The following is a 20,322-nucleotide window of genomic DNA, read 5'->3' on the forward strand; positions in this document are numbered from 1 at the left end:
TACATTCGATTGTTAACTGACCTGCTACTACTACAACACCTAGAAATATATGCAATATTATAAGTTTGGTCAATAATGATCAGGTTTCTTTCCCAAGGCCACACTGAGGCAGCCGATAGAGTCTGTATCGAATCCGCGACCATTCAGCTACGAGTCAGAAGCTCGATCAGTTGTTGGTTGAACAGTGTGGGCTCGATTCCCAACACTAACATCGGTATGGTACACAAACTCAAGGTGCTGTACTATATTTGCTTCGGTACAATCGGCCTTATACCAGTTGATATTCCGTAAAATAAGAAAGCTTATATTAACCTAGAGCTGTGCTAACTGACGTTAAAAGGTGGTTTTCCAGCATGTTTTATCTTTAGTTTTTAAGCTATAGATAGAAACGGAAGTAGCAATAGCATGAGGCATAATCTCCGCAGTTGATTTTATATGAGCCGCGCGAAGAAAAGAACGCAATTAACGCGTCTTGTCAAATATGCGGGCTATGTGAGTATCAGGTAATGGTCGATTTCTAATAAATCAAATTTTAAGAATTTTCACGCAAAGCAAAAACAATGATTGATGAGCAATAAGATCATGGGTTGACGTTACATAAATGGGGGTTGGGGGCTTAATATAGATGCATGAAACGTTTCCTTTAACATATATACGAGCAGGACGCTAAAATTTCTTGTTGAAATTTACCTTCTATCATACGATATTTAGGATGACAGAGATATTAAAGAATATAAAATGCGTAGTCAAGTGGCTCAATTCTAGGAACTAACAAACGTAACGTAAAGCGAAACCCCTTAGTAATGCTTTCTTTGAATTTGAATGTGGGGTTTACCAGAACGTGCAATGAGCACTCGTTTTGCGTATTAGCGGATGTGTGTTGTCGATAAAAAGGGGTCACATGTCGACCATTTGTGTCAGAAACTTTGGTCGAATTAATCTTACAATAGCTAGGTTTGTAACTGAACCTCATCGCCTGTGTATGTTTGGCTATGGAAACATCAACTATCAGTCCAAATGCCATAGACAGTTCAGCTAAAATTCAACGCCGATGTACAAAACAACCAAACAGACTGTTAAATCGTCGTAAACGAAACAATATAGAAATTTTGGCTTAGATGTTATGATTGGAGAAAGCTTGGCTATACAAGAATATTCAAATCATACAAGATCAAATGATCTGATTGACAAAAGACGTCCTTTTTGTTTGGTGCAATGAGGATGTTTTTTATTTCTTTCTTACGTGTCGTCATTACACTCTCGCCTGTCTTACGTTCTTTTAACACAGAGTGCTGGCTAATATCTATGGGTTTCGGTGAGTAAATATGGTTGATGATAAGCAGCATTCTATATTTTTTAGTAGGTGTGAATGTTGATAAGCAGATGTTCTGCTAGTCAGTAGGTGTGGCCGCTGAGCAGCAGGCGTAAGTGTTGGTCAGTAGAGAATGGTGCAGGTCAGAAAGACAGCGTGTTGGTTAGCAGATATGGATATCGATGAGTAGATGCAGATGTTGGTTGGTAAATTTGAGTGCTGGTCAATACGATGGAGTGTTCTTCAAAAGTTGTAAGTGTTGGTAAGTCGATGTGGTAAGGACAGTATGTGTGAGTGTATATTAGTTAGACTGCATTTCGATTAGTAAGTGTGAGAGTTGGTATTAATATCTAGCATCATGTTCTATTCATCTTGACCTTTGACCGACCCATTCTGTTTATACTATGGATATTTTTAATGTTAAAATCTCACACAAAATGCCATCTAATGTCAATAATATGGCCTATTGTCATTATAGTAGTTGTGGTAGGGTTTAACGCCAATTGTCAGCACAAGATAGGCTATACATGGCGGCCAGTATAACTGGTGGATGAAGATCCTTGGAAAACCCCGGATAAAAGCTACCGAACACCGAGAAGCTACTGGAAAACTTTCTCACTTACCGATGTTAGGCGCCCTATGGACTATTTAACATTACGTTTCCCCTTATGTCCATGACGCTGTTTCACGTTGATCATGGGGATACATTTAACATCATTTCTCATGTTGTGCCCATAATGCCATCTCATGATAATCCTTTGGACATTCATAGTATTATAATTCCCATTGTCTACATAGGGCCATACTAAAAATAATCATATGAGCTAATTTTAAATTTCCGCTGACAACATAACCATTTTTCATTTTTGGCGTAATGTTAATTTTCCTTGTGCTCATAGTGCCATGGGTGTGATCATATGGCGTTACTTTACTAATTACGTTGATGCATGAGACTGGTCAAGAAAATGATCGTAAATAATTCATAGATCCTCTTTGCAACCGTTGGTCACTCTGGCTCACTATTCTGGTTTCAATGATATTAATTGAATTGTGTATTTTAAGTTTATATATCAAGCATTATTCAAAATTGTAATCTTGAAATTAAACGATTGTATGCATCTTTATTACAGTAATAGATGGCTGCTATGACCTTTAAATCTCATTTTACTGGACTAGGTTAAACTTTTACCATATACGATTACCACATGGTTTCATTGTTGGGGGGTGGGGGGGTGGGGTGGATTGTTTTCTTTTTTCAATATATATATATATATATATATATATATATATATATATATATATATATATATATATATATATATATATTTGGAGCCGGGTAATGTTTGTTTCGTTATTGTTGTTGCTTGTTGTTTAAACTTTCTTTTTCCGGGTGAAAGTCATTTTATATGCATACTGTTGTATCTGGAATTTTGCACCTTAGTTGACCTCTCCGTTGGCCTGGTGGTTAGAGCGTCCGTCTCGGATGCGGGAGGTAGTGGGTTCGATCACCGGCCGAGTCATACCAAAGACTTACAAAATTAGTACTAACAGCTGCCTCTTTTGGCCCCCAGCATTAAGAGGTGAGTGTTAGGACTGGTCGGCCTGGTGTCAGAATAATGTGACTGGGTTGGACATCATGATAAATGTCTGCTATTCATCACTATAAACTGCCACACTGCAGACATAGTAACGATATGACTGAAAACTAAAGCTATGTTAAAAATCTAAATTACACACATGCACACACAAACACACACGCGCAATTTAGGTAAGTGATGCATTATAATGAGTAATATGCCATAATTGTGAAAGTAATCCGCTCTGACCGATCGTTTACGTTTTAGTCAGTTTAGTGAAATTGTGTGTTTTCACTGTTTAAGCTTGAATGATTAAACTAAATGCTTGTTAACACGGCACCGCACCCGTACGTAAATGGTGCAAGCGATCTTAATTCCACTTTATGCTGACGTATGTTAATTTTGCTGCATTTAGCCTATGGTACCACGAGCTTTCTGCATGCTATGTAACGAGCATCTTGTCAAGAACATTAAACGTACTGTGAGGTCATTTTTGATGAGTACTACTCACTTGTTGCAAACGTATGTCATTATGTAAGTATTTTATACCTTTGACTAACTTGAGTTAATCTTGTGTTTCGTGTTCCTTTCACAGGACCAGCTAGAATCTTGGCATTGATGATCATATGTGTTTATATTAGTACCACCCATTCATAACATAGTTATCTCAAAGTGACCTATATTTCATCTTTTGCACGAACCACCCACGTGAAGTCTTTCTTGGCACGGGCAGATAAATTTGCCGCAACGCTTGTTTGGGAAAACATGTTCAAGCAATCGTATGAGTGATCTGTCCTTTTCCATGGCGGCTTCACCAATCCAATATCGGTACGGAAAGTAGAATGTTTTTGATAATCTTCGTATTTGTGTCCATTGTTTGTTTGTGTATATCAGTATATTTTATTTGTAATCCAAAGCTTTGCCTCTAAGTACATTCCTGGCCTACAATATCTCTTTTGACGATCATCTTGCGATTCTATGTCTGCTAACTGTTCCCGCAATCCCATTTAAGTTATGAATCAGATCCGGGTCGGCGCGTTGAGGTGAACGGATATAATTTGATGTTTTATAAGCAAGGCTATCGGTAACACGTAGCATTAAAACGATTCACATCTGCTTCAAAGGGCTCTGATTGGTTGTTAGAATCAAATCACATATCCGGCCATGTAACACGCCTATAATAGTTGTATCAGAAATGAGTTCATCGCAAAACATTTACTCCAATGGGTTCTTAATAACTTTTTTAATGAAGCTGTGATATCATCCCGACGTCTTAGGAGCCTAAACGTTTAGTACCACATAAATTCTTTGCTCCACGTTGAACACAAGTTCCAGCTCTTCTAGTCAATCACTTGATTGAACTCTTGATGGATTTGTGGTACGTGTGTTTGCCCAACATAACACACAATTAAAAAACAATTGTATTGTATACTGTATTATTCAATGGCAATACAAAAAAGAAATTCACAACTGATTTTACTGGGTTCTCCATCCTGGCAACACCGAAAGCATCCACGCATGGTGCGGAAACTGGAAGTTCAGTATTTCCCAACTCAGTTCGTGCACTGATCTTTGGCCCTGCTTAATCATGAAAACATGTTTGGGAGATGGTTGAAGAGGGATCGGAGGTACTAGACTGCGGCATCGGCTTATAACCAGGTGTGATATGCTTTAAATATCTTCAATTAGCGTTAAGCAGCTTTGGCAACGGCACCATTGATTTCTTTTCTACCATCCATGAAGAACCTATAAGTAACGATTTGGATGAAAACGAAAACAATCTTGTAGTTTACGACGACGAGATGCTTGAGAACCGAATCAATCCAGCACACATATTTTCACAAGGTGGAAACAAACACACCAATGTGGTATTTTTAACTGAACGATACGCACATGCGCTTAGAGTTATTCAAGATAACCGTAACATGTTGATGATATTGTGTGGCATTTAAAATATTAATTGCAAATGGTGTTCCGCTGACCACACGTGGGATGAATTTCGAGGCATATTTGCGCGGATCACACCACTGATATGACTGGAACTTGCATTGGGAAATATCGTGCGTGTCGGCATCAGAAATTTGACACAGTATTCGTCTTAGTGATAATATGTGAGTGTCCGTCTCATATGTCAAGAAAGTCTCAAACATCAAGTAGGTCTCAAACATAAAAAAGGATCAAAAGGACCTCAAAATGTCCTGGTGAAATATCTTCGAAAATTTTGCAACAAAGTGTATCAAATGCCCTTCTTGTGACGAAAAAATAATGATCAACATAAAACATAGAACATTATAATGAAATTATAAATCTTATAAAGTGTTATCAGATGATGTAACCGAAACAGGTGTCTTCAGTACCAGATTTAAATATTGTATTCTGAATGTAGCAGGAGCATATTTTATCATTTTAAATATATTTATCCACTTAAGTAACCTTGAACCAAGATTACCTGTTCGAGTTTTGTTCAATGAGCAGTGAAGCTACCCTAGTTACTGTTCATGCAGGGTTGTTCTATAGTATGACAAGTGGTAAGTAACTTTCTGATTGGTTAGCTTGCTATTTGTCTGTATAAACAACATAGTATGAACGGCTTATTAGTGGCGATCAGTCCATTGGAGCTTCTAAAGGGTGCTGGTCATGGCATTGCATTAAGAAAAGTGCCTGTTGACTTTTTTTTTTTTGCTTGAAAGAAAATGTGAATTGGCCTTTGTCCCATATGATAAGGGTGTAACAACGCAGGATAAATGTAGCAATATCCACTTATCAACCTCAATGCACAGTAAACCCAATAATGAACAAATACTGGACTTGTATCGTCTATTCAGTGAGTAGAAGGCAAGTGCTGTAACATGAACGTACCATGATCACGGATCATGAACAATATGTCAATGAAACTGATGTTTGGTGAAACATATGATGCTTTTTTATCTACCAAATATACGTTTACGGAAATATGAATGTAGTTCCTGACAGCAATTGAGCGGAGCATACATTTACTGTCAACTCTTGGCTAACAATGGGTAAAAATGAGATTATGAACGTGTTATTAACAGCATAATGAAAATTTACTCAAATATATAATCTAATCATTACAAATGGGACTCAAACGTAACTGGCATCACTATTTAGAGGTGGCAGAGGAATCAGAATGTGTTAAATTTTCTTTCTATGTTTTGTATTTAATAGAATGGCGACGTTAACATTTAGTTAGTTAGAAAATCTCTAAAATCATGTATATTTTACTTACTGGCACACGCACGCACTCACACACACATATACAAATACATGAGGTCCCAGTTCGAATTCCGGCCATGCTGTCTTAAGATTTACAACAACTGGCACCAAGAGCTACATAGCTTGACTCTCAACATTATTAACATGCTTGGACTGAACAGGCAGTTGGCAAGATAAAACATGCAAATGAAGATTTAAGACACTCCCGCCTCCATGAGTCTTCCCTGTTATAGAAGAAATAAGGTGGTGACTAGCATGACTAGCATGGCACCACAGAGAGCAAGATCACAGGGCAGAAATAATTCAAGTTGACGTCAACGGCAAGGGTGGATTGGTTCAAAGATGAAATCAAAGGCGACATATTCAAACCAGAGCGAATTATACGGTAGCATGGATATTTGCTGCGGTCTAACTGACCATGATTGGCCCAGAAATGACTATATGACAATAGATGAAGTTTTCATACCAAACTGGTCATCAACATTGCCATCACACATAGCTTCCCAATAGCTGAAATAGGATGTGACGATGACTTCCTAGTGATGACTATCTTACTTTGCCTGAGGAAACCCAAGGAACCAAAACAGGTTAGGATCAGATAGAAAATTGAAACGCTTTAAGATTCATGCGTTGCAAAAGAATTTGAAGCATTAATAGGCGGCAAATTTGTAGCACACACAATTATGGGTGCTGAAGAATTAAACCTAGACTCCGTGATCATCAACGTCAATACGGCAGTAGCATGCACTTCCTTGGCACGCATCATAGAATAAAGATGCCCTAGGTTAACACAGATATCATCGACACTTGTAGTGTGACGAGAAAACTTGAGAGCAAGCAGTCACGGAATTGTATAAATCCTTTTATTTATTAAATACATGTACTCAGGTTTCATTTATTGTTTACAACAATACCCGAGGGTGAGTTATGTATATTATACAATATTTCGAAACGGTGAGTTCTGTTCATGCTATGCTGCACATGCGAAGTTCTTTCGATGGGAAAATCCGAATACTTGCAGCGCACAGACGATGTATGGCGGCATAGTCTGTGTATAAATTCCTCACAGTAAGACTAAATCTGCACGTTATGGGATGTCTTGTCAGTGAGTGGTCTACTTTAAGGACTTGCACCTCTTCAGCTGTAGAGGTATGTGAGTTATTGATTAATTCCTTGTGTACAAGTTATAAAAATTGTACTACCACGTTTATTTTTGTATATGTTCTATGTAGCATCGGTTTACCTAGTACAATGCAAGTATTTTCTATTCTTGTTTTTGACTTAGCAAGATATTTATATTAGCAATCTAAAGTTGCATATTTAATAAAAGTTTAATACCATATGATTCTTATCGGGTACGGTTAGGTTCACTTCACAACCTGTGTATGATTTTGTAATTATTGTGCCAATAATGTAATGTGTTGCCTTACTGTATATAAAGCCATTACGTTTAATCGTATATGCCGGTGTCATGCATAGTACACGGTGTTATATGCATTTTCAACTGATCGGAGTCGACGTGGTACCAGCTGAAGAGCTAACCATAGACGTTGATCATAGCAGTTGTAAAGATGAACCATAACAGCCGTAGAGCTGGGTTAACAGTGTTGATGGTCGAGTAGCAGGTGATCGTGAGTTGCTAACTGATTGGTGGGCGCTGATTGTGTGATCGACCAAGTAATTAAATGGTGGTTGGTGACTACCTCGAATACTGTCTGCTTAATCGACCAGTGTGACTAGTAGAGAAGTTTGCTGGTGACGGAGTGTGTAACTCCATACATGGAATATTTTAGCCGTGGGCTAATTTTTGGGTTTGTAATACCCAGCGTATTTGGATAGTAGCGATTTGTTGGTATGTTATCTGTTCCTTTGCTTTCATCATTCCTTTTGAGTAAATTTCTTCATTTTTCAATATATGAGTGAATTCAATTTTACTAATTGAGTAAAACATATAATTTTTCCGTCGTTTGAAATAATTGTGAATCATTCACCTTTTTCCTTGTACTGTGTACGGTCGTTTATTTGTATTTCCATCAAGTGCATTATTAGGTTTGTGTTAATTTGTCTAATATTTGGATCTTATAGACGCACGTATTAATCATAATTATTTTGTCATTCAAGTAATTCATCATTACACATTGTATTTGTATCAACATCAAAAGTGTTTTGTTGTAAATGCGAAATCCAGCCTGTTTATCTTGTTAAAGAAGCTGATAGACTTTGAAAATGTTGTAGAACACAGGGCGATTAACAAAAAGGTTAAGAATAGCTTAAATATGACGAGGGAAAGCTGATTAGAAGACAATCGTAAGGAAATCGAGAACATCCTGCAAGAAAATATAAGTGAAAAGACATACCAGTTGATGAAAGACCTTATAACAAAGACACAAAAGATCTCTTACTATCCAGGATTCATCTGATAAGAGTCTCAAAGAAAATGAAAATATTCTTAACAGATGGACGGAAATACTGTCCTGAGCTTTACAACCAGGAGACTTCAGAAAACAAATCTGTATTAAACTCCCCACTGATTATTACAGATGCTGACCACCCGTTCCTCAGGGAAGACACATAGTCTGCAAAAAAGTGACTAAATAATTGGAATTCAGCTGGGGTGGTTAACATGCCAGCAGAAGGTGTTCTTGCAGAAGGGACCTCATTGGGAATGTCCGCACAACAATCTGCAACAAAATATGGACACATTTTCTGATCACCACTCTCCGTAGAAAAGGGAGTCTACAGCTGTACCGGAAATCGAGACAAATCAGCCGCATCAGTCATGCAAGCAAGGCTATGCTTAAGATCATCCTAAACATACTGAGTACATCGTTGTTGATGAAGGTGAAGGTTGTAGAGAAGGTCGTAACACTATGGGACAGAACCTCTATCATCTCTGCATTGACTTTAAGAAGGCTTTCGACAAGGTATGGGATGTAGCCCTGTGCTCTACCATGCGGATATACAAAATATACGAAAAACTAATCAGCATAATATAAAACATATATAACAATGCGACTAGCAGTCCTCGTCAGATTCGGATTCACACAGCTGTGCCTTTTCTCAGCAACTCTCTGTGACGTCTATCTGGAAAGGGTCATGCCCAGTGCCTTGTCATGCCATGAGGGATTCACACAGCGATGCCTTTTCTCAGCAACTCTCTTTGACGTCTATCTGGAAAGGGACATGCCCAGTGCCTTGTCATGCCATGAGGGATTCACACAGCGGTGCCTTTTCTCAGCAACTCTCTTTGACGTCTATCTGGAAAGGGTCATGCCCATTGCCTTGTCATGCCATGAGGGATGTCTCATTGTTGGAGGTAAAACAATCAACAACCTGTTTCGCAATAAATGAATAAGAACTGGAATCCTTAGATTACCGTCTCAACCAGGCGTCACTAAGGTATGTGATGGATATCATCGATGAAAAGACAATGTTAATGACAAACAAAACTAGTAGCATCCGAAATAGAGTAAGAGTGAAAAGGAAAGAAACAGGGCTCAGTGGAAAGCTTCAGATACCTATTTACTGTCGCCTATTGTGAAGGTTTATTCCAGAATTGTGCAGACATCAGCTGCACTGACTATGCAAAGGCCTATCTGGAAAGACAACACCGTTGCTCTTAGGTCCCTTTTACTGTATGCCTGTGAGATATTTATACTGACAGCAGAACTAGAGAATAGTATATATTTATCAGAGACGAGATGTTATCGAAGTATCCTGAACATCACATACTTAGGCTACGTTTCTAATGAGGAGGTGAAAAACAGAATGCAAGGTACGATTGGATTATATGAAGAACTGCTCACCACCGCAACGAAACTCAAACTACGATGTTATGGTTACGTCTCATGCTCACATGACCTTCCAGAGACAATCTTATATTGCACCGTGAGAGAAAAGAGCAAACAAAGAAGACAGACGAAGAAATGGGAAGACATCATCAAAGAATGGATAGGTTTGGACTTCACAACACAAAGTCCCCAAGAGCAGTGGAGAAGAGGAAAAGATGGAGAGATATTGTCACAATTACACCAGTGGAGCCACTACGACCTGCCTAGTTAAGGGATAAATGATATTAATGAATTAATGTGTGTATATATATATATATATATATATATATATATATATATATATATATATATTGTTAACTGACGTATGTACACATTGTTACTATGATTAAGGCAAAAAGGATATTAAGGCAAGAGTTTGAACCTTTTTAACCTTATAATAATTAAAGCAAGCATTACCGAGAGAAGAGTCCATACGCTAAAGCTAAAATATTTGCATTTGCAGTTCCTGTATTCTCTATGCAGTCCAATACCTTTACCACGTAGTTTCCTGTCATAAAATGAATAAACAAATTTGAGCATGTCAGCTACCTTAGCCTCTGCAGCTGAGCGCAAAGGCCAGATTTAAAATTGTCTCTGCGCTCAGAAGTTGGCAACTCAAGATAAGAGTCGATATGGAGAGACAACCGTGATTAGAACAATAGCGGATTGAAAGTAACAATGCAGCTGTGAACTCAGATGTATTATTTAGTTATATTGATGGCCAGTATTTAGGTATCGTCAGTGACGACTCCATAGCGCTTGTCTCAAAAGTTGATGCATCAATATGAATTTGAGGTAGACTAGCCATGTTTAGTGTCTGAACTCAGATTTAAATGGGGAAATTTGCTCCTGGTCAAGATTTCATTGGCTATTGGATATTAGGAACCACGTGACATAGATTTTCATTGTAAAGGAATATTACTCGGATTATAATTCACTACACCAGGTGGTTGACCAATAGTTATCTTGTTATTTACACATTGTTTAAATTACACACAATATTCGATAACTGTTTCGTTGGAGATTAAAAGACGTACAATATAAGAGATAAAGTATAAGAAAGGAAACCAATTCTTTATAATACTTTTCTCCTTCTTTACTATATATATATATATATATATATATATATATATATATATATATATATATATATATATATATACGAATAGCTGGCGAATATGTAATTTGTCATTTTGCATTCCCCACAACACTACATATTTAATAGTCAAAGTTAAGACTATCCTACTTAAATATTAAATATCAGTCAAGGGTATATAAAGAAGGATGAACGAGGGAATATATGAAAAATGAGGACAACGGAATGAAAAAGGTAATGAAACAATTGTTAGATAAATTAAGGCAAACATTATGTATAAAAGTGAGAGAAGTGGAAGAAATGATGAATGGACATAAGTAATTAAATATTTTTAAAAAATAAAGAATTAAGAAACTAACTTAAAACTAAACAGTGCTAAATTCTTGACGATTACTTGCAGAGACGATGGCTAATCATTTGGAAAATTGGAGAAACTGCCGTTGTAGCAGCTGCCTCGTGCTTAAGTAAACCTTTTCAACCTATGGTGTGATAACATTACCAATTTGTACAAACTAGTAAAAATGTAACAATGTTTTAAAAAAAAATGTTCTCGACCTGTCTCTAACTCACTGTAACTTTGTCTTTACTTTTCATGGCTTTGTTCATTCTTGTTTTATGACCCTGTTTTATAGTTATCAAAACATTTCATAATATTTTATACCTTTAGGAAGCAGTATGTTTTTAAAATGTGCTTGTATTTATGACTGTTGTGTGTAATTGAAGAGAACGGCGTGCAAACCTACATCATAAGGTGTTTTGGTTATGCGGAGGTAGGTTTCTACTTTCACAGCAATGTGAAACACGTTTGAGCGTAATGAGCCCATTTAAATTGATGTAGAACCATTGTGTCTTTCAGGGGGATGCCTCTGAAGAAAATATATCACTTTAACGCAGTAAATAAAACAACGATACTCATCCAATGTCTATGATCGAAAATCTAAAGCGCTCTCCGTTACGGAACACTGCCATTGCACCTCTGTCTGTCTGAGTCTAGGATTCGGCTAACGTGGGTATGTGAGAAAGCTTGCCAGTAGCTTCTCGTGGGTCGGGGTTTTTTTTCCCGGGGTTTTCCCGGGTTCTTACTCCACCATTAATACTGGCCGCCATGCATAACCTATCGTGTGCTGAAATATGGCATTAAACCCCACAACAACGTTATTTTCCTTACGTCCTCAAGTGCATATTACTACAACTTAGGAAGGAAACATATACAGATACAATAACTATCTGTCCTTTATGGAGATTTTCAGGCACGCATTTTAAAAAACATGTTGAAGAAAACACCATTTGATCCCAGTGTGGTCTTGAACACAAGTGTTGTGAAACACGTTGAGATAAACTAATTCGCGTCATATTGTTGATCTCGCCGGGTTTTTAGTGAGGCATACATTTTGTATATTAAGCAAAAAGAACACAGTAAAGTAGATACAATGCAGCATATGGTGGTTTTGCTATGGAAATAGGGAAATATGCATCAATTCCGACATCCCCATTGTTTTCAGATGTATTTGCTGTTTCAGGGGACTCAGCACATAATCATCAGCTTTTTGATAATTTCCGACGATAATCTTCGTTGGCTTGTGCCTTTTCTATGATTACTAATTCGCTTTGGCACCTCGTGGATGATAATCGAAACTTATGCCTTGTGTAAGCAGCCTGTGTTTCATTTGTCATAACCATTTGCAGTCTTTGTCAGTGATGATCTTGAAATCTGCATTGGAACACATTGGATATGTGGCTGGATATCGTGTTACGTCTCATTTTGGCATGCTTTTTAACCTTCAGTTCGAGCAGCCAATTAATGAAAGTTACGGTCATGGACACTCTTCCGCATCCCAAAGCTGTAATATTATCTGCAATTGCGATAGTGGTCGGCAATCGTTATTGACCAGCAGGCCAATCTCGCCAGATCTGTGCCCACAAATACAGCCTTAAATATGGCATACACGTTATTAAATGTGCTTGCCATGTGCCTGGAAATAAATTGTTTGGGTTTTATTTTTTATTTTATTCTTTTTTTTTAATGGGGGGGGGGCTGGTTATAGTAACATTGTTCGTATCGCTTCCTTTTTCTTAGATACTTTAGGTCCTAGACTCCTGCTGCTATGTTTTAAGCAAGGCAGCGTGTGAATACAGGTCAATATTAGCTACTTTTTCTACTGCTAAATTCAAATTTCTTGACGAGTTATTCCTGCATAATTGGTTTCCACGGTGATGTAATAAAGCAATTTTATCATTCATTTAAGATACACTATATTGGATTTGCCACTTACTTGTGATTTGTAGTAGCAATAAGATAGAAACATTAAAAAAAGCATATTTACCCAAAATGTTACTAAAATGTGATTTAAAAAATTCTGTACAGATCATATATATATATAGAGAGAGAGAGAAAGAGAGAGAGAGAGAGAGAGGCAGACAGACAGACAGACAGAGACAGAGAGAGTGAGCTAGAGAGAGAAGAAGAGAGAGTCTTAAGCACATGTAACAGATATTTGAGAGAGAGAGAACGATAGAGAGTTAAGTACAGCTGTTTCGCTCATCAATTTGATATAAATATCTTTGTAAGAGACTAACGTTTAGATGAGCTACTGCAAATACTACCAAGATCAGGCTGTCAAATAGTGTTTATCGTCGTAAATAATGAAAAACGCAAAAGAAAAATAAGACCCCGGGACTTCATGCTTCGTGACGGATGATAATAACACACATTAGACTGCGCTCTCTGCATCAGATAGATGAAAGGCTTTCTGAATGTTAAAGCTGTTAAAACTTAATCTACCTACATAATCATCTATTACGTTTGTATGAGCTGATTTCATAATCAACGATTTTCTTTAATGTGGTTTCGTCTTTCTTTCACTTATAGCTTCGATTCAATTATGAACGAAAAACGTTCATACTTTGTTGTTCTTTTCGACTCAAGGACATCATTTTGTGTGCAGATTTGACTCGATTAGAAATTGTGTTTTGTGTACATTGATTGTAACGTATTCATGTTTGTGATACATATATATACATATATATATATATATATATATATATATATATATATATATATATATATATATAATTTTTATTTATTTATTTATTTACAGTATGACTACTTTGGAAAATCAAATACTCATATGAATAAGAATAATACTAATACATTAGGATGTATGATTCAGCTAGTCACCGATAAAATGATTTTTTTTTTTTAGGCAAGCCCATTTAGAATGAATCTTGCCAAAGTAAGCACATGTGAAAGAGAGAGAGAGAGAGAGAGAGAGAGAGAGGGAGAGGGAGGGGAGGGGGAAATGCGGATAGGTATAGGTACACTATCTTCGAGCTTAGGATTTTAGCTATAATACAGTTGGGGGACAACATTTTCTAACATCTTGATCATGGATATTAAGTCTACTTTTAAAGAAGTATGTAAATGGTTTCAGATTATCACAGATAGCACAGATATCAAAAGTTAATTCATTATCTAATAATCACGTATGCAATTTCACTTTTTAATGCAAATTCGCAGCCAAAGACTTTCCCAAATGCAATTTCAGCCTCGACTCCATCCGGTTTGAAAAATTATTAAATACAATTATTAATGTGTATTTCTCAATATCACAGTCAACAAATTTCTTAAATACATTTCCTTCTTTGTCCACAGTGTCCAACGGTTTATTATCAGTGTGCGTCCATAGTTTGTTGTGGCAGTTTTTTTCTGTCCGTGTAAACATTTCATCGTTGCTCATGATGTCCATTGTCTATTTTCGTAAACACTAACGTGAATCGGGGGGCCCCGAGTGGCCGAGTGGTCTAAAGCGCTCTCCGTTACGGATCACTGCCATCTCACCTCTGTCTGCATGGGTTCGAATCTCAGATTAGGCCAATATGGGTATGTGAGAAAGCCTGCCAGTAGCTTCTCGTGGGTCGGTGGTTCTTTCCGGGTTCTTCCTCCACCCTTAATAGTGGCCGCCATGTATGGCCTATCTTGTGCTGAGGGGTGGCGTTAAACCCTACAACAACAACAACAACAACTAACGTGAATCCCCTGTCTGCATTGTCTATTTGCATGAAGATTTCATCGTCGACCAGGTTATGTTATGGTCCGTATTATTCAAGATTGTTGAAAATTATAACTGAGGTTCGTGTCCAATATGGTACATTCTATCAGTGTCAAAACGTGTTAAATTCTTAAGTCAAATGTAACAAACATACCTTATATATAGCAATTATTATGAAACAAATAATAGGATCCAAGTAAAGCAAACTCAATAATAATACCTCAAGAAATCAGTTTCAGTTGTTTTTTTTTTGTGGGGGGGGGGTTGGTGGGGAGGGGCAATTTATTGTCGTCGTCTATAACTTGTTCTTGATAGTATCAACGTACGCACACTTACGACAGCACAATACATGGTGTGATAATAGACCTGCTAAATAAAGTTCATCATGTGATTCTGTCTACACATTAATGAATTTATGAAATCATTAGCCTGCCGCATTTTTACATGAAGTGGCAATTAACAATTACCGAATGATACATCACCTAGGGAACGGATAATAACAACGTAGTAATCGTTTCATTCTGGAGATGAGTGACGATCTGTCTTGGATAATAAACGAACGATATTAACGTCTAAGTGAAATAAGTCTCCAGGTCAGAGCCGTTCAGATACGGATTAATAGTGTTTCTCTTTATTTTAATTGCTAGTTGTTGCCATGACGTCACGTTGTCTTCGGTTTTCATATTGTAGTCGATATTTATATTTGTCCTTTCTTAATCGATTCTACAGACTATTTGTGAAAACGTGTGCATCCTCGTATTGCAAACTGTTATATTCCTTAGAACTGATCATGCAGTATTAACCCAGACAAGTTATCATTTGTTATAAACGTACTGCCAAAAACTGTATTTCTTTCCAATCCAATATAGCTTGAACAAATTTCCTCGATACAGTGTTCCTTACCCGAGTAATCTATATTCACAAAGTGCAAGAATGTGAGTGTAGATCATGTGATATATAGCAGCAGGGGGGGCGAATCGGACATTTTGTCCAATCGTTATTTTGCTTAATTATTACTTTCTGCACTCAACGATCTAGTGTCGTCAGCGCCTGGTAAAAAAAAAACGACGTCGGTCCATCCTACACGATGGTGACGTCATTTGGTTTAATTAATCTTTCTGCGCGCCGATCCCAGCGTCGTCAGCGTCCGGTAAACACAGCGACGACCGCGTCGATGTCATTGCCCCCCTGCTGCTAAGAAGTTATTTACAATGAAAATTATTTACAACTAACCGAATATTTGGTCAAGTCCGATACGATATCGTGTCCGAGGATCATGTAAATTTATCGTTACAAATCCATGTGGGGTCGACTGAGCATGACTAAAAAAGTTTCGAAAACCATTAAAGTCCATGTCACCGCCGCACCATGTCTGCCAAATATTTCGTAGCGTGTGTGTATCAACACCGTTAAATACAGCAAGAATATTACAGTTGTCTCTGATTACTTTTGGAATCTGAGTGTATCGTTGAGTGACATATATCACGTCGGTGTTTTTATGCCTGCCTCTGGAAAATATCCTAGCTGGGTTTTTTTGATTGTCTAACATAACATCATCGTACACGACTAGATTGTTAACGTCGCCATCAATATCATCAATACCCGGTGCATCATTGATATCCGTAATAAACTCAATAACATTTTTTTTAGCGATCGCTGATGCATTCTCGTTGAAATCTTTCAACACCTCGTAGCATCGTTGATCATCCACGCTAGGAGCAATCAAATACAACTTATCCCACTTCATCCATCTCATTATTAAATTGAGTAACAATTGCGTCTTGCCGGATCCAGATGGTCCGATGATAATCATCCGGATCGAGTTTGGTAACGCTGCAACATGCTTAACTGGTTCTCTTGTTTTAGTCGCCGAAAAATCAATTATATTCATATCTCTATACATAAATTATGGATCTATATTGTGTGAAGTGTAGAGTACGTACTGGCACAAATGATATGACAACCGCTACAACAAGAAATAACAGATCGGCGCTTACTGGCAAGTGTGTACAATGCGGTACAAAGAAATTTAGATTTATTTCTATTAGACCCGGAGATGTTTTAAAAAAAAGCGAGGAGGTGACATCGCAGCCAAATTGGCAAAACTCCCCGGAACACCGTGGGCAAAGTATCCAGGAGAAAAGCACCTTCCAGGATATAGCTACTGTGGCCCCGGAACACGATTAGATATCAGACTCGATGATCAAAATCAGCCCAAACCCGGTGAGTATCCAATAAACGCTATCGATAAGGCGTGTCATGCTCATGATGTTGCTTACAAAAGTAGCGATTTGCAACAGCGTCATATCGCGGACGTAAAATTAATTCACGCGTTAAATGCTATTCCTGATAAATCCGTCAAAGAAAAATTGGCCTCATGGTTGGTAAAATCGGCTATGAAAGGTAAATTAATGATGGGCGCTGGTAATTAATAACAATATGGAATCCATCTATTATTCTCCGAGAGGATACTGGAAGGGGAAGGCCGCAATTGGTAAGCTTGCAAGCGCTGCAAAGGTAACAAAGGCCACTGCGGCTAATTGGTTATCCAAACAGGCTATATGGCAAATTTATCTACCACCGCCTAAACAAATCAACTTCTCGCGCTTTGATGTCAGCGTACCTAATGAAGTTCATCAGGCTGATATACTATTTTTGCCGCATGACAACGGTTACAAATACGCGCTAACCGTAGTTGATGTTGCGAGTCGATACAAACAAGCGGAGCCGTTAAAAACAAAGTCAGCAACTGAAGTAGCCGATGCGTTTGAAAGAATTTATCGAAGAGGTCCTCTGCGCTGGCCAAATCTATTACAAGTTGATCCCGGTAGTGAATTTCGCGGCGCTGTTCTATCAACGCTGAAACATCATAGCGTCGCGATACGACGAGGTCATACTGCGCTACATCGTGATCAGGCAATTGTTGAACGATTCAATCGGACTGTTGCTGAACGGTTATTTGGATATCAATACGCGAAGGAATTCATCCAAGAAAAACGATCTCGTGAATGGGTTAAAAGGTTGCCAGGCGTAATTGCAGCGTTAAATAACGAGATTACCCGAGCAATCAACATGAAGCCCAGCGACGCGATTAAATACGAGTATATACCCGGAAAATCAAAAATAAATAGCGTTTCCAAGTCGATTCTTGGCGATGTCACTGTTAGATATCTATATGAACCAGGAGAGCTTGAAGGCGGTAAAAAAAGAGCTACTGATCCTATTTGGAGTGTTACCACACATAACATATCAACGATAACACGATCAACTGGTAGACCACCGATCTATAGACTGGATTCAACTGCTCCTCAGCGCGGATTTACTCGCGAGCAACTACAAGTGATACCTGACGATACTCAATTGCCCCCGCGTGGTCTTAACTAGCGCCGTTGCGTCTATTACACTCAAGACAAGTTAACCTCACATTGTTTTTGACATGACCGAGACTGTTATCGATCCTATCCACGGTAAATTGGCGAGCGTCTTTATCCGAATAACGCCAGCGCATTACACAATTGCAACTCGCGCAGTGATTATTCTGTTGTTGTCGTAACGCAATTATTAATTCGGCATCAATATCAAAACGCCGCTGTTTTTTTTTATCCTGTTGGCGGTAACCCGAGAGTTTTCTATCAATGACGCTTGCATCGATAATGTCGTTGTCGTTGGTGACTCTGTCACTGGCTTCGTCAATAACAATTCTTCGAAGCTGATTTATTCTCCGTACTCGGGACACTGCAAGATAGACTAGATTCGACCATTCGATGCGATTACCAACCATCCAAACAATTGTGTCCGTGATGGTTAGTCCCTGCGAGGAATGTATTGTTGTTGCGTATCCTAGCGTCCACGGGGATTTATCAGCACGTAGCGCGTCCTCGACGACACCGATATCAACGAGCACGATATCATTCAGCACGAGAATTTGTTTTTTTGTCCCCGACGCTGTCGGGGCTGGAATTTCAACTTCAATGTTCTGCCGCCGTGTATCCGCGGGTCTATAACATAACGGCACTGGACGCGTTGGAAACTTTTCCTTATGCAACGTAAACAACTTCCGCTGAAGTGTGTCTCTGACTATCTTTCTGCTCGCTACAATCAAATCGTTTGGTCTCCATGTTTCCCAGAATTCATTTAACGGCGTTTCCGGAATCACCTCGCGGATTATTTCACATTGAATTCTATCCGGCTGTAATCTGATTAATTTCTTAACCTCGCGCAGTTGTTCATCAAGTGCTCGGTAATCAGTATCGGTTTCTTCATAATAGTCCACAAAACCCCTTAACCAATCATGTGGACCCTCGCCGACAAATGGTGGTGGTTGGCCATGGTCGCCACACATGATCACCGCTGTATTCGCGCGCAGCAACCACTCAAGAAACATTTGTAAAGTATCTAACGAAACAGTACATATTTCGTCCCAGATGATAACCTCAGGAATAAATTTTTCACCCATTCGATCAGGAGTCCACTCACCGCCGCTGTATCGAAAAAAGCTGTGATAAGTAACGGCGTCAACATTTCGTTGTTTTATCTCTCGCGCTAGTCTATGGGTCGGTGTAAGCACGATTATACTTGCCCGCGTACGAAATAATTCAATTGCCCGAGTCGTCTTTCCTGACCCGCCACAGCCGCTTAAATAAACTGTTTTGTGTCTACAAATTGGATCAGAACACGATGGTGCATTAGACCATTCTGACAATTTATCACCGCGTAAGTAGTTGTTTTCAACGGTGACATCTGCTGACGGGGAATAATCGCGTCGTATTTCATTTTTAATTCTCCATGTACCCCAACTCTCGTCCGGACTAGTAAACTCGGCTACGTTTCCCTTATACGCTACGTCAACATAAAACGAATCAACGGCTACTCTAACCGCGGTATCGGGGAATCTATTTATCATCGAGAATAAATTAATAGCGGCGTAACCCAGCATAGACGCCCTCAAATGTGGATACGCCGGGCTGTCTCCATCGCTGTAGGTAACAACTGTACCCAACCTCGTTCCATTGGACAAGAAAGCTGTTTTGCAGTTCACGTATCTATTTTTTGCCACTGCGTCCTTGATTACGAAATCATATTCTGCGTCATCTATAATCAGCCGTGAGCAATATCGTTTGTAGTCGCAGTTTTTTCCACCTTGTGTGAACTTACCGATTATTCTTCTACCGAGATCTTTTGCCTCGCGGTTTCGTTGGTTAAATATCCTCCTGGACCATTCGAT

This window comes from Sinohyriopsis cumingii, chromosome 14 (assembly GCF_028554795.1).
Source record: "Sinohyriopsis cumingii isolate HCF-2022 chromosome 14, ASM2855479v2, whole genome shotgun sequence".
NCBI classification, from domain to species: domain Eukaryota; kingdom Metazoa; phylum Mollusca; class Bivalvia; order Unionida; family Unionidae; genus Sinohyriopsis; species Sinohyriopsis cumingii.